General features: G+C 42.1%; 1 protein-coding gene across 2 annotated transcripts in view; it reads right to left on the bottom strand.

Annotated features, from left to right (window-relative positions):
* frmd4a (FERM domain containing 4A) overlaps nt 1-13,856 on the bottom strand; it is a 359,939-nt gene that overhangs the window by 190,938 nt on the left and 155,145 nt on the right. The window lies entirely within an intron of this gene.

Raw genomic sequence — 13,856 nt, 5'->3', positions numbered from 1 at the left:
CATATCCTCAAGACTGTAATTGCTGCCAAAGGTGCATCTACTAAATACTGACTTGAAGGAAGTGAATACTTATGCAATCAGTTATTTTGTGTTTAATAACTGTAATACATTTAGACCAATTTGTAGAAATTTGTTTTCATTCTGACACAGAAGAGTCTTCCTTGTTGATCAGTGTCAAAAAAGCCGAATTAAGTCCACTGTGATTCAATGTTGTACAATAATAAAACCTGAAAACTTCAAGGGGGGATGACTATCTTTTATAGTCATACTATAACTATGACTAGGGTGCCGAAGACTTTTGCACAGTAATGTATTTGTCAATGTGGAGCACAGAGCAGGTTTGTAACTCTGGCAGGAGTAAAGAATGCTGGGAATGGTGAGGATGGAGTGCTGCGGGAGGGGTGTGGGATAGGTGGCAGAGCTGGAGAGCCAAGGGTAGAGGTATGGTAGGGGTGAAGACACACCCAGCCCTGAGACACCAGGCAAGGCCATTTGATACCAAACAATTGGTTTATTGATTGTTACAGAATGTCTCTCTGGTGCTTCCTGTTCCTTCCCCTCTCCCTTCCTCTTTTCCCAACCATGATTCCCCTCTCCCTGATCTCTTACCACTCTCAGTCCACAATAGAGACCCACATCAAAATCAGGTTTATCATCTCTCACATATGTCATGAAATTTGTTTTCTTTTGTGGCAGCAGTACAGAGCAAAACGTAAAATTACTGCAGAACTATGCAAAAGCCTTAGGCATAATAGCTCTCTCTCTCTCTCTCTCTCACTATATATATACACACATACACACACAGTATACGTATGCTTAAAATTTTTACACAGTACTGCACACCACACAATAGAGTCACAAATTACTGATAAAGTGTCATAAAGGATTATAAAGTACTTTATAAAAGATTTTAAAGGATGTCCTGGGACTAAGAAAGCTGCTACGTATATGCAAGACGTGTTCTCTGGACATGAGGTAAAGGAAAGGTTGTTATAAAGAATAGACCATCTTTCCTCATCCTGACACTGAAGGATATCCTTAGATTTCTAGAAGGTTATCACATCATTCCTGTAATGTGGTGATCGGACAGGACTCAACTCACTGCTGAACTTGTGTTTCACATGTCTGTAGTCTTAACTTCCATTGAACCTTAACTAGCAAAGACCAGTGTTCTCTCTTCACCACCTAATCCAGGTTTAGTTTGAGATTCAGATTTATTATACACACAGTGAAATGCGTTGTTTGCGTTAACAACCAACACACCCAAGAACGTGCTGGGGGCAGCCCGCAAGCGTTGCCACACATTCCCGTGACATCATAGCACACCCACAGTGTTCAGATAGTCAGGATGCATAACTGCACCTCACTCCCCATCATCCTCAGCAAGGTACCTTCCCCCCTTCCCCGGCCCCAGGTCTGTGTGCTCAGCCCACCGCTGTATACACTGCTCACACACAGCCAAACACCCAAGTAGTCACATTCTCAAGTTCACCAATGACGCAACAGAGGTGGGGCACACCACCAACAAGGATGAGATGGCCTACGGAGAAGAGGTGGAAGAGCTCGAGGCCTGGTGCCAGGTAAATAATCTCTTCCTCAATGTCAACAAGACAAGGGAGATGGTTATCGATTTCAGGAGAACTCTCACCATTCACACCCCTCTTTACTTAGGCAGCACAGCAGTCGAAACTGCAAGCAGTTTCAAACTCCTGGGAGTGCACACCTCGTTCAACCTCTCATGGTCCCACAACACACCCTACACAATCAGGAAAGCTCACCACTTTCTGAAGAGGCTGAAGAGAGCTGGACTTTGCACATTCTACAGATGTGCAGAACAGAGCATCCTAACAAGCTGCATCCCTGCATGGTACGGGAACTACTCTACGGCGGACAGGAAGGCACTACAACGCATAGTCGAAACTGTCTCATGCATCACTGGCAACATCTTACCTGCCGTTAAGGACCTATACAATGGATTTGGTTAATTGGGCCACCAAGTTAATCAGTGTAGTCACTTATTTAGGACGATTCTTAAAGAACAAACACTAACAAGAAAATAACCAGGTCTTCCTTTGTTTATTTGAGACAAAATGCTGCTGAATTGGATCAGGAGACTTGCTGAACCGTTTCTAACTGGCATCAGTAGTGTGCACTTGTGTGGTGTTAGACTTCTGAGGACCTGTCCTGGACCTAGCACGTAAGTGCAATTTCAAAGAAAGCATGCCTGTGCCTTTACTTCCTTAGGAGTTTGCGGAGATTTGGCATAATATTTAAAATGTTGACAAACTCCTGTAGATGTGTAGTGGAGAGTACATGGACTACTTGCATCACAGCCTGAAATGGAAACATCAATACCTTTAAAATTCTACAAAAAGTAGTGCATTTGGCCCAGTACATCAAGGATAAAGCCCTCTAAACCACTGAACACATCTACATGAAATGCTGCTGTCGGGAAGCAGCATCAATCATCAGAGATCCCTACCACCCAGGTTGTGCTGTCTTCTTGCTGCTGCCATTAGGTAGAAAGTACAAGAGCCTCAGGACTCGCACCACTGGACAGCAGAACAGTTACTGCCCTTCATCCATCAGACTCTTGAACCAGAGGGGATATCTTCACTCAACTTCACTTGTCCCATCATTGAAATGTTCCCACAATCTATGATCTCACTTTCAAGAACTCTTCATCTCATGTTCTCAATATTTATTGTTACTTATTTATATTTGCATTTGCACAGTTTGTTGTCTTCTGCATTCTAAATGGACAGTCTTTCATTGATCCTGTTAGCATTAATATTCCTTAGACTTGTTGAGTATGCCCACAAGAAAAAGAATCTCAGGGTTGTACATGGTGATGTAAATGTACTTTGATCATAAATTTACTTTGAACTTTGAGCCCCTTCTACTTTATCATTTCCTGTCAGTCACTCTATGTACAGAAACTCCAGTGCCTGTGTCACTTCATGGAAATACAATCAATCTATACATATAAGCTATTTCATGTATTTACATTTATTGTGTTTTTTATTGTGTTCTTTCTCTTACTGTGCTTCTTTTTTCTTCTGCAGTGGATCCGCAGTGACAATTATTTTGTTCTCCTTTATACTTGTGTACTGGAAAAGACATTATACAAACTGGAATCCTGAGCAAAGAGCACTCCAAGTGGCAAAACAAACCCCGTTCGTCCCTCCCAACCACCCACCCACCTGCACACATATTCTGTCTTCTAACACCAGCACATATCCCTCGCATGTATGCAGCATGGTAGCGTAGCAGCTAGTGTAATTTTTTACAGTGCCAGGGTTTAATTCCCATCGCTGACTGTAAGGAGGTTATATGTTCTCCCTGAGACTGAATGGGTTTCCTCCAGGTGCTCTGATTTCATCCTACATTCCAAAGACATATGGGTTAGGGTTAGCGAGTTGAGGGCATGCTATGTTTGTACTGGAAACATGGTGACACTTGTGAGCTGCTACCAGCACATTCTCAGACCGTGTTGGTTGTTGACTCAAATAAAGCATCTCACTGTTTTGATGTACGTGTGACCTATAAAACTAAATTTTAATAAAGCTAATCTTTAAGCAAAACAAAGAAAAACCTCAATTTCTGGAGCACCTTTCATATTGCAAAACATCTTGCAGACAAGTAACTACTTTTCTATGTGAAAAATGAGAAATTTTAAAATTAAAAAAAAAACTGCAGATGCTGGAGGTCTGAAATAAAACAAAATGTTCAGAAAATGTTCAACAAACTCAGAAGGTCAGGGAGCATCTGCGTTAGAAAAAAACAGAGTTAACATTTCATGTCCAAGGTCCTCCATCACAAACTCCAAAGAATCTTCAAAGTTCAAAACACTAGAGGAACTTAGTGGGTCACGCAGCATTTGTGAAGGGAAATGAACAGTTGACGTTGACTCTGACCTTCTGACTTTAAAAGAGAGGCCATTCGTTGGTTGGAGTTGACCATGGGTGCCACGTCCTAGCTGCCTACATGATACGCAGGTCTGGACAGTACAACATGGAGCTGTTGCCCACGTAGCAGGCATTCCCTCTCTATGCAGCTGATGGACCCAAAGGAACGGCAGAGACCGATACATTTTGGCACCACCACTAGCCAATCAGCATTGAATATAATGTAGGACTGCCTTAGGGACTCAAGCTCCAGATTTTCCCACGGGGTTTACTCCTGATGCCCTCCCAATGAGTGGGTATAGCCGCAAGGCAGTGGAGGTTTGAGATGAGAGGTTTCCTTCTCCATGACTCTAAAAGCTATGACATAATGTATATAAAATGTGATACTAATAAAATTATCCTATGTCTTTGAATGAAGATCAGGATGGCAACTACGTTCATTAAAGCCACTTTGGATCTCAAGGGGAGAGGAGTGGTTTAGACGCCACTGAGCGAAACAACAGGAGAGGCCGTGGGTTCTGTAGACAGGGAGTGCTCTCAGTTCCTCTTGTGGGATGTAATTACATTAGCTGCGCAGTCACTAATCAGAGAAACCCAGGCTCAACGTGTGCACAGTGTCTGTAATTTCTAGCAGATGCTGCCTGGGTCTGTATCTGTGTCACTCAGAGTTGTGTGCAAAGTTTGAACCAAAAAGCAACAAGAGAAAGATTTCTCTAAGGGTTAGATGAAAGCCTCGGACACCAGGGGATGGGATTTCTGCATCAGCAATACCTAGACAGAAGACTTTTTTAAAGAACCGTTCATGAATTTTCCTCAAATCTCATTTTTTATAGGCTCCCGCTCCATTGAAATATTTACTAATTAACATGCAGTGGTGAATCTTGCCCCACGATTTATTTTTTTCCTGAACATTAATTGACTTTATCAGAAATTCAGCTGACATCAGAAATCTATTCAATTGGCTTTGTTAAAAAGAAATCCCAGCCGGTATTTAATTCCACACAGAATGCTAGAGAACTCAACAAGTCAGGCAGCATTTATGGAGAGGGATAAACAGTCGATTCTTTGGTCTGAGACCCTTCATCAGGACTGGAAAGAAAAGGGGAAGGCACTAGAATAAAATGGGGTGTGGGGGAGGGACGCCACCTCTTTATTCTGGCATCTTCCCCCTTCTTTTCTTGTCCTTATGAAGGTTCTCGGCCCCATACGTCAACTGATTTTCTCTCCATCGATGCTGCTGAACCTGCTGTGTATCCTCCAGCATTTGGTGTGTGTTGCTCTGGATTTCCAGCATCTCTTGTGTTTAATTCAAGATCGAAGACTGTTTAATGTCATTTCCAATACGCTAGCGTAAAGGAGAACAAAATAATTGTTAGTTCAGATCTGGTGGAGCACAAAAAAAACACAAAAGATGAAGAACACAATAATAAAAAGAAAACAGAATAAATATAAATACGTAAGAAAACTTATGTGCATTGATTGATTGTATGTCCATAAAGTGACACTAGGCACTGGAGTGTGTGTACATGAGGTGACTCTGATATGAAATGGTGAGGCAGTGGTGATTGGTGATGTGGAGGGGTGGATTCATACAAAGCAGTTGTTGTGTTAACAATTTCAAAGGTGTTGCCCCTTTGCGTGGGGTAAGACTGGTGTTTTTACATATTTATTTGTTGAGTTACAGCATGGAATGGGTCCTTCCAGCCCTCTGAGCCATGCTGCCCAGCAATCCCGATTTAACCCTCACCCTTATTACCGGACAATTTACATTGAACAATTAACCTAGCAACTGGTACATCTTTGGACTGTGGGAGGAAACTGGAGCACCCGGCGGAATCTCATGTGGTCACAGGAAAACATACAAACTCCTTACAGGCTGTGGTGGGATCATTGGGTTGGGTATTTTCTGCAAACAGTAAGATTACTGCAGACTCGTTCAGGGAGGAAAGACTTGCTTTTAATTAAAAATGCTCCCTGATTCTTTCATTTCTAATAAATGTGCAGGAAATTGCAAAATCCACTGATAAGGACAGGTTAATCTGGATGCCAAAGCTGCTGATATTGAAATGTTTTCTGAATTGGAATAATTTGGCCTTATGCTCTCTGAGGATGTTCCACACTGAGAAATGAAAGTCTCTGAAAATTAAAGATCACACACAACCTTAAATGTAAAAATGAAATGTCAACATGGCATTGAGTTGTGGCCCACATTGAGGTCATGGCTCCGACCTCGTAGCTACTTCGCTTATTCTTAAGGCTCCTAGGAATGACTTTGGGGACAAAGAGGGGAGTTAGGGGTCAGGTTAAAATTTAGGGAAGGGAAAGGGGGAAAATTAGAGGACAGACCAGTGTCTAAAACTGCTCTGTGTCTGAAGGACAGCAACATGGATGGGGCCAGATGCCCATAAGACTTAAGAATGAATTAGGCTACTCTGCTCACCCAGTCTGCTTTGCCATTCGATCATGGCTGATTTATTTTTCCTTTCAACCTCATTCTCCTGCCTTCTCCCTGTAACCATTGATGTCCTCATAATCAGGTTGGCAAACCAGTAAAGTCAAGGCCTGTTGGCCACCCAACTCTCCCCCATCCCCACAGACCACTTCTTGCACTACCGTGGACTTGTCTCTGTAATTTTTTTCTTGCACTAATGTCTTGTTATGAAAGTTCTGTTTCTTCACTGTCTTGAATAATTGAGGTACTGTGGCGACCCACTTCCTAGCGCACTCGAACCGGCTCACAAATAGCCAGCGTGCGGGCACAAAGGCCAGGTCTGCAACAAAGGGAAAAAAGCCTGCGGGGGTTTGTGAGTACGTGTCCCTTGGAGCATCCGCGCCCAGGGAGGGCGGGATGAGGGAGGCTTTAAAGCAAGGCTGTGAAGTTTGAATAAAATCATCTTTAATTGCAGTTTACTGACTCCGTGTCATTATTTTAGCGCTGCGTGTAGCACACCGCTACAGTACAATTTATATTCCGTACCTAGGTGCCTGTGCTAAGACCATAAGGCACGGAAGCAGAATTATGCTAGTCGGCCCATCGAGTCTGTTCCATCATTCGATCATGGCTGATTTAATTTCCTTCTCAATCCCGTTCTCCTGTTGCTCCCCGTAAACTTTGATGCCCTGACTAATCAAGAACCTATCACCCTCCGCTTGACTTGGCCTCCACAGGAGTCTGTGGTAATGAATTCCACAAGAACTTCAATGTACCGTCATACGTGACAGCAAACTTCAAAGTTAAGAGTTCAAAGCAAAACCAAGACTGACAAACAACCAAAGACAAACTGTGCAGAAAAAAATAACAATGTATAAATAAAACCCAGAACACGAGTTGTAGAGTCCTTGAAAGTGAGTGTATAGGTCGTGGAATCAGTTCAGAGTTGAGATGGTTGAAACCATAAGCAGGTAATGATTTAGGGGATAAATATAATCATAACTTTAATAATAACATGTTTACCGAGCACCTTTCATACAGATGATGTAGTTCAAAGTGCTTTACAATGGGATAAAAGCACAGATGTGAAAACAAAGTAAAAAAATAAAAATAAGCATGAAAATAAAAGAAAAAATGATGTTAGTTAAAAGCAAGGTTAAACAAATAGGTTTTGAGCTGGCGTTTAAAAGTGTCACTGAGTCTGCGTCCCTTATAGTTTTAAGTATGAATTCCACAGTTTCGGAGTTTAGTTCAAAAAGGCTGACCTGCCAATTATCGCTTGAGGGAGATTGTTTAAATTTAAGAGACCGGCGATCTGAGAGCTCAAGCAGGATTATAAAAGAAACAAAATCCTGTGATGCACTCCAGCCCATTAAGAGCTTTAAAAACAAGTAAGAAAACTTTAAACTCAGAAATCAGTTGGGACTTTGGGGAGAAGGTCCCAGCTCTACTTTGAGACTCCTCACATTTACCTGAGTTAAGGCTCCACCTTCATCGTTCAGACCAGACCACCAATGGCAAATACAGGCTCACAGTTCGTGGATAATCATGGACGAGGCAGCCATGGATTAATTCCCTGAGTCTCCTTTGATAGAGTGCAGTGGGATATTCCAAACCGACTTGAAGCAGCTCTAAAGTCCACGTAGGCAACAGCCATCTCCCTACCCTCATCAGTCACCTCATTGCCTCCTCAAAAAATGTCAATCAAGGGGATGGCTTGGTAGCGCAGTGATTCAGGTAATGCTATCACAGCACCAGGGACCCGGGTTCAATTCCTGCCACTGTCTGTAAGGGTTTTGTATATTCTCCCCATGATCATGTGGGTTTCCTCTGAGTGCTCCAGTTTCCTCCCACGTTCCAAAGACATACTGGTTAGGGTTAGTGAGTTGTGATACTAGAAGCATGATGGCACCTGTGGGCTGTCCCCTCCACACCCTTCGACTGTGTCGGTCATAGAAGCAAATAACGCACTTTACTGTCTATTTTGATGTTTCAATGTACAATTTGTTTTTAAATCTCTTTAAAGACAGACTTTAATCTCCGGTTAGGCACAGGAGTACATTCAGCCAGAGACACATTCCACCGAGATGTAACACTGAGCATCATAGGAAGTCATTCCTACCTGTGGCCATTTAACTTTACAACTCCTCCTTTGGAGTGTCAGATACCCTGAGCCAACAGGCTGGTCCTGGACTTTATTTCCACTTGGCACGATTAACTTATTATTATTTAATTATTTATGGTTTTATACTGCTATATTTCTTCACTATTCTTGGTTGGTGCGGCTGTAACGAAACCCAATTTCCCTCGGGATCAATGAAGTATGTCTGTCTATCTGTCTGTCAGTCAAATCCACAGGAACCTGATGGAGCAGATCTAATGTTGTGCCACACCCCCAAACCCCCCGGCAGTACTGAGCTGTGGACTTTTCATCCTGGGCTCTGACTTGAACCTATAATCTTCAGACCTCATATTGAGAGTGTGACCCTCTAGCGACATTCTTGTGTTATGTAGGTACTTGGGGTGACTTCCTTCTGGCCCAGCTCTGAGCAATAATGTTAGATGGTCAGATTCTTTATTCCCCATGGTAAAGGTTTAAAAGAGGCCAAGGGTTTAGGCGAGAGGATGAGCTAATGGACACAGAATATCACCATTGCAGCACAGTGCAGGCTCTTAGGCCCACAATGTCGTATCGACTTTAAAATCTACTCAAAGGCTTGAAAGGTACATCTAACATCAGAGAAATGTCGACAATATACATCCTGAAATGCTTCTTCTTCGCAACCATCCATGAAAACAGAGGAGTCCCCCAAAGAATGAATGACAATTAAACGTTAGAACCCCAAAGTCCCTCCCCCCCAGCTCCATTCCCTCCTGCGCGTAAGTGGCAGCAAGCAACGATTCCTCCTCTCCCCAATGGCAAAAGAAACCCATCAGCACCCACCACTGAGCACTCAAGCATTCAGCAAAACAACAGCAAAGACACAGACTTGCAGTACCCCAAAGACTCCTCATTCACCCGGTATTCGACACACCACAGGCTCTCTCTCTCCCTAATAAGGGAAAAAGAGGTGTCTCCATTTCATCTAAAATCAATCTAACCCTTCCTACATAGCCCTCCATTTTTCTATCATCCATCTGCCTATCTAAGGGACTCTTAAATATTCCGAATGCACCTGCCTGTACCACCACTGCCAGCAACGCATTCCACGCAACCCACTGCTCTCTGTGTAGAATCTACCTATGACATCCCCCATACTTTCCTCTGAACACCTTAAAATTACATCCTTTCATATTGTCATTTCCATCCTGGGATCAAAGGGAGTTAATGTTTTAAACGAGATGCGAGAAGACAGATTGTTACAGAGGATGGTTGATATCAGGAACTTGTTGCCAGAGGAGGTGGTGGAATCAGATGCAGTCACTACGTTCAAGTTTAATTGCTATTCAACTATACATGAATACCCATGAATGCAGCCAAACAAAGTAGCATTTCTCTGGAGACAAGGTACAAAACACAGCACAAATAAAATAGTAGTAAACATTCAGTTACACACAAAAAAAACAGTTCAAGCCCCTGAATCCATGAGTGCTGCAGCAGTCTGCTGTCTAACACAATGTGCTTTGCTTTCTGCCAAATGAACACTAGAGGGCAGCACCAATGCTGTGTCACACCACCAAAGCACTTAAACACTTGGCAAGGCACAGAAAGTGATCTAATAGAGGTATACAAAATTATGAGGGGTACAGGTAGGGTGAATGCAGGCTTTTTCTCCACAGGTTGGGTGAGACTAGAACTAGTGGTTATAGGTCTAGGGTGAAAGGTGAAATATTTAAGGGGATTCTGAGTGGGACTTCTTCACTCAGAGGGTGGTGAGTATATGGAGTGAGCTGCCGGCAGAAGTGGTAGATGCAGGTTCAACTGTAGCAAACTTTGGATACACAGATGACCGGGGTATGGAGGGCTATGGTTTGGAACTTGGCAGAGCACAAAGTCAGCATTGAGCAGTTGAGCCAAAAGGCCTTTCCTGCGACTCTATGACTCTACGTTCCATAGCAGGACAGGAAGGCAGCATGTTGAAATTCAGAAACAAGCAATCAACAGAGCGGAAATACAAAGAGCATGACTAACAGGATGAACAGACCACAGCCACATGGAAAGTACAACGGTCAGCAGACAAGCAGCCAGGGTTGTGGGCCATTGATCCAAAGGCAAGAGTTTGAGTCCCATTGTGGCAGTGGGGTGAATAAATTCAAGTAAATAGATAAGTCAGCAGTGTAAATGTCAGTAATGGTGACTGTAAAAATACCAGACTTATCATAAACAGCTCTCATTAGCAGGATCGATTTTGACACAGGAACTAAAATGGTCTCTTGTTTTCTTGTAAAAAATTATGTACAATTTTTCATGGGCACCTCAGCTGGAAATGTGTTTAAGTTCTAATCAGACCAGATGTGATTTTACTAAATGATTTTTTAATCGTTGCACCATTGAAAAGCATCCTATCGGGATGTGTTATGTGTATGGCTTGGTACGGCAACCGCTCTACTTGTGACTGCAAGAAACTGTCGGGTGTTGTGAACACCCAGGACATCACAGAAACCAGCCCTCCCTCGTCTACACTTCTCACTGCCTCAGTAAAGCAGGCAGCATAACATTACAGCTCACTTGCCCTGGACATTATCTCTTCTCCTCTCTCCCACAGGGCAGAAGAGACAAAAGCCTGAAAACACGTACCATCAGGCTCAAGGATGACTTCTACCCCACAATTATCAGTCTATTGAATGGTTCCCTAAATGACAAGATGGGACTCTGGACCTCTCATTTTCATCTTGCACTTCACCATCTAGCTGCACTGCACTTCCTCGTTAACTGTTACACTTTGCCCCGCGTTCTCTTATTGTTTTCCCTTGTACTCCCTCAATGCACTGTGTAATGATCTGATCTGTACGAACAGCATACAAGACAAGCTTTTCACTGTATCTCGGTACAATAAAAAAACTATTCTAATTCTATCTGACTGCACGTACTAAAAATCTAATTGAGTTTTATTGTTGAATTTATGATTCTTCTATGCTTTTCTTGTGAATGCTGCTTATCTGATGCTATGTGGCTGTGATCTGCCATAAGTACATTTTTCTTCCTCCTGTGCACACGTGGACTTGTGTCGATGACAGTAAACTCGACTTTGACTTCATTTTTGAAACATCTATATCTGCCAACCAAAGAGCAGTTCTGAACCTGCAGAATAAGTCTGGGAAGCTATTCCAGTCTACGTACCTTCAGAGATAAGATGATGCCGTACAGCAAACTCATAAAAGAAACCATACCTGATTATAAATACAAGCCCAATACAGTTTTAGAGTCAGACTCCTACAGATTATATTGTGACCAATCCATTATTACAGATAGGACAATCCATGATAACCGTTCCAATATAATAATACAGGATAAACAAGCAAGAACAGCTTACTTAATGGATATAGCCATTCCAAACACACATAACACACAGAAATCAATAGGTGAAAAGCACCAGAAATATGCTGAATTAAAAAAGGAAATTGACAGACTTTGGAACATGAACAAGGTATACACTGTCCCAACAGTAATTGCTACAATTGGTATCAGCCCAAAGCCACTACACAATAGCATTAAACAATGAGGCCTACACAGCAATATTCAAGTAAGCCCCCAGAAAGCCACAATACTAAACACCACTAGAATAGTCTGAAAGTTCCCGAAGAATTGAGAAATAAGTGTGCTTGGCTACGCCCGTACCTCAGGTTTTACCAGCTTGAGCTGAGAAAAGAATAAAAAACACAAGTAAATAAACAATTCTGAGAACATGAGTTGTAGAATCCTTGAAAGTGAGACCACAGGTTGTGGAATCAGTTCAGTGTTGAGGTAAGTGACGTTATCACCTTTGGTTCAGGAGCCTTATCACTAAAGGGTAATAACTGTCCCTGATTCTGGTGTTCAAATTTCAAAGTAAATCTTATTAAAGTACATATATGTCACCATATATAACCCTGAGATTCATCTTTTGTGGACATACTCAACAAATCTTTGGAATAATAACTATAACAGAATCAGTGAAAGACCATCCAACTAGGGCATTCAATCAGAGTGCAAAAGACAACAAACTGTGCAAATACAAAATAAATAACAACAATAATAATAATAATAATAAATAAGCAATAAATATCAAGAACATGAAGAGTCCCTGAAAATGAGTCCATAGGTTGGGGGGAACATTTCAGTGATGGGGCAAGTGAAGTTATCCCCTTTGGTTCAGGAGCCTGATAATTGAGGGGTAGTAACTGTTTCTGAGCCTGGTTGCGACAGTCCTGAGGCTCCAGTATGAGATTCAATCGCATTCAGAACAATAACTGAGTTCTCTTCTCTTCCCTTCAACCCCACCAAGCCCGTGAACGATGAAATATAACAGGAAGTTCCAGTTACTTGTCAGAAAGTAATGAGGGGCTCATGAAATGCATGGGTGGGGATGAAGAGCTACCTCGATACTCGTTGTGAAGCAGCAGCCTTTTTTTTTAGCTCTTTTCTAGCTCTCAATGAAAGGCCTTTGTAATTATGTAAATAATGTCAAATGATTACAATTTTCAAAATAAAATGTACTTTGCAGAAGTATATTTCAGAAGGAAAAGAATTATCTTTCTCAAGGAAAGGTCATGGACTAATTATATGACTCTCTATGCAAATTGCCTCCCAATAGATTATATAAAAAAGGCATGTATTTAAAGTGCATTACTTCTGTTCCAGCAAAAACTACCAGGATTCACAGATAGCAACAGAATTCATTGTTCTTTTAGCGGCTAATTTATACACAGAAAACAACACATAAAAATGGATTTTTTAGTTATCTAGATACAGGGTAACACGCACAAAATGCCAATCTGCTCAGCAAATCCGACAGCATCTATGAAGGAATAAACAGTTGACATTTTGGGCCAAGACTCTTCATCAGGACTGGAAAGAAAGGGGACAAAAGCCAGGTGTAAGGATACATACACAAAATGCTGGAAGGACTCAGCAGGTCAGGCAGCATCTATGGAAGGGAATAAACAGTCAACCCATTTTGCACCAAGACCCTTCATTAAGCAGCTGCAGAATCTCTTGTGTTTATAACCAGATATAGGGATCTGTTAGTAGAGGCTACCTTGTTAAATATTTTTAAGGCACAGTTAGAAGATGTCTGCATAGCATAGGGATTAAGGGTTATGGGGAAAGGCAGGTAAGTGGTCCACAGCCAGATCATTTATGATCTTATTGAATGGCAGAACAGGTTTGACAGGCTGGTTAGCCAACTCCTGTTCCTGTTTCTTATGTTCTTCTGTAACAGGAAGAATATACACTCAGTGGCCACTTTATTAGGTACACCCGCTTGTTAATGCAAATATCTAATCAGCCAATCATATGACAGCAACTCAATGCATAACAGCATGTAGGTATGGTCAAGAGGTTCAGTTGTTCAGACCAAACATCAGAATGGGGAAGA

The sequence above is a fragment of the Hypanus sabinus genome, chromosome 13, assembly GCF_030144855.1.
Source record: "Hypanus sabinus isolate sHypSab1 chromosome 13, sHypSab1.hap1, whole genome shotgun sequence".
Lineage (NCBI taxonomy): Eukaryota > Metazoa > Chordata > Chondrichthyes > Myliobatiformes > Dasyatidae > Hypanus > Hypanus sabinus.
The sequence above is the reverse complement of the archived record's forward strand: the minus strand, read 5'-3'. Positions and strand labels throughout refer to the sequence as shown.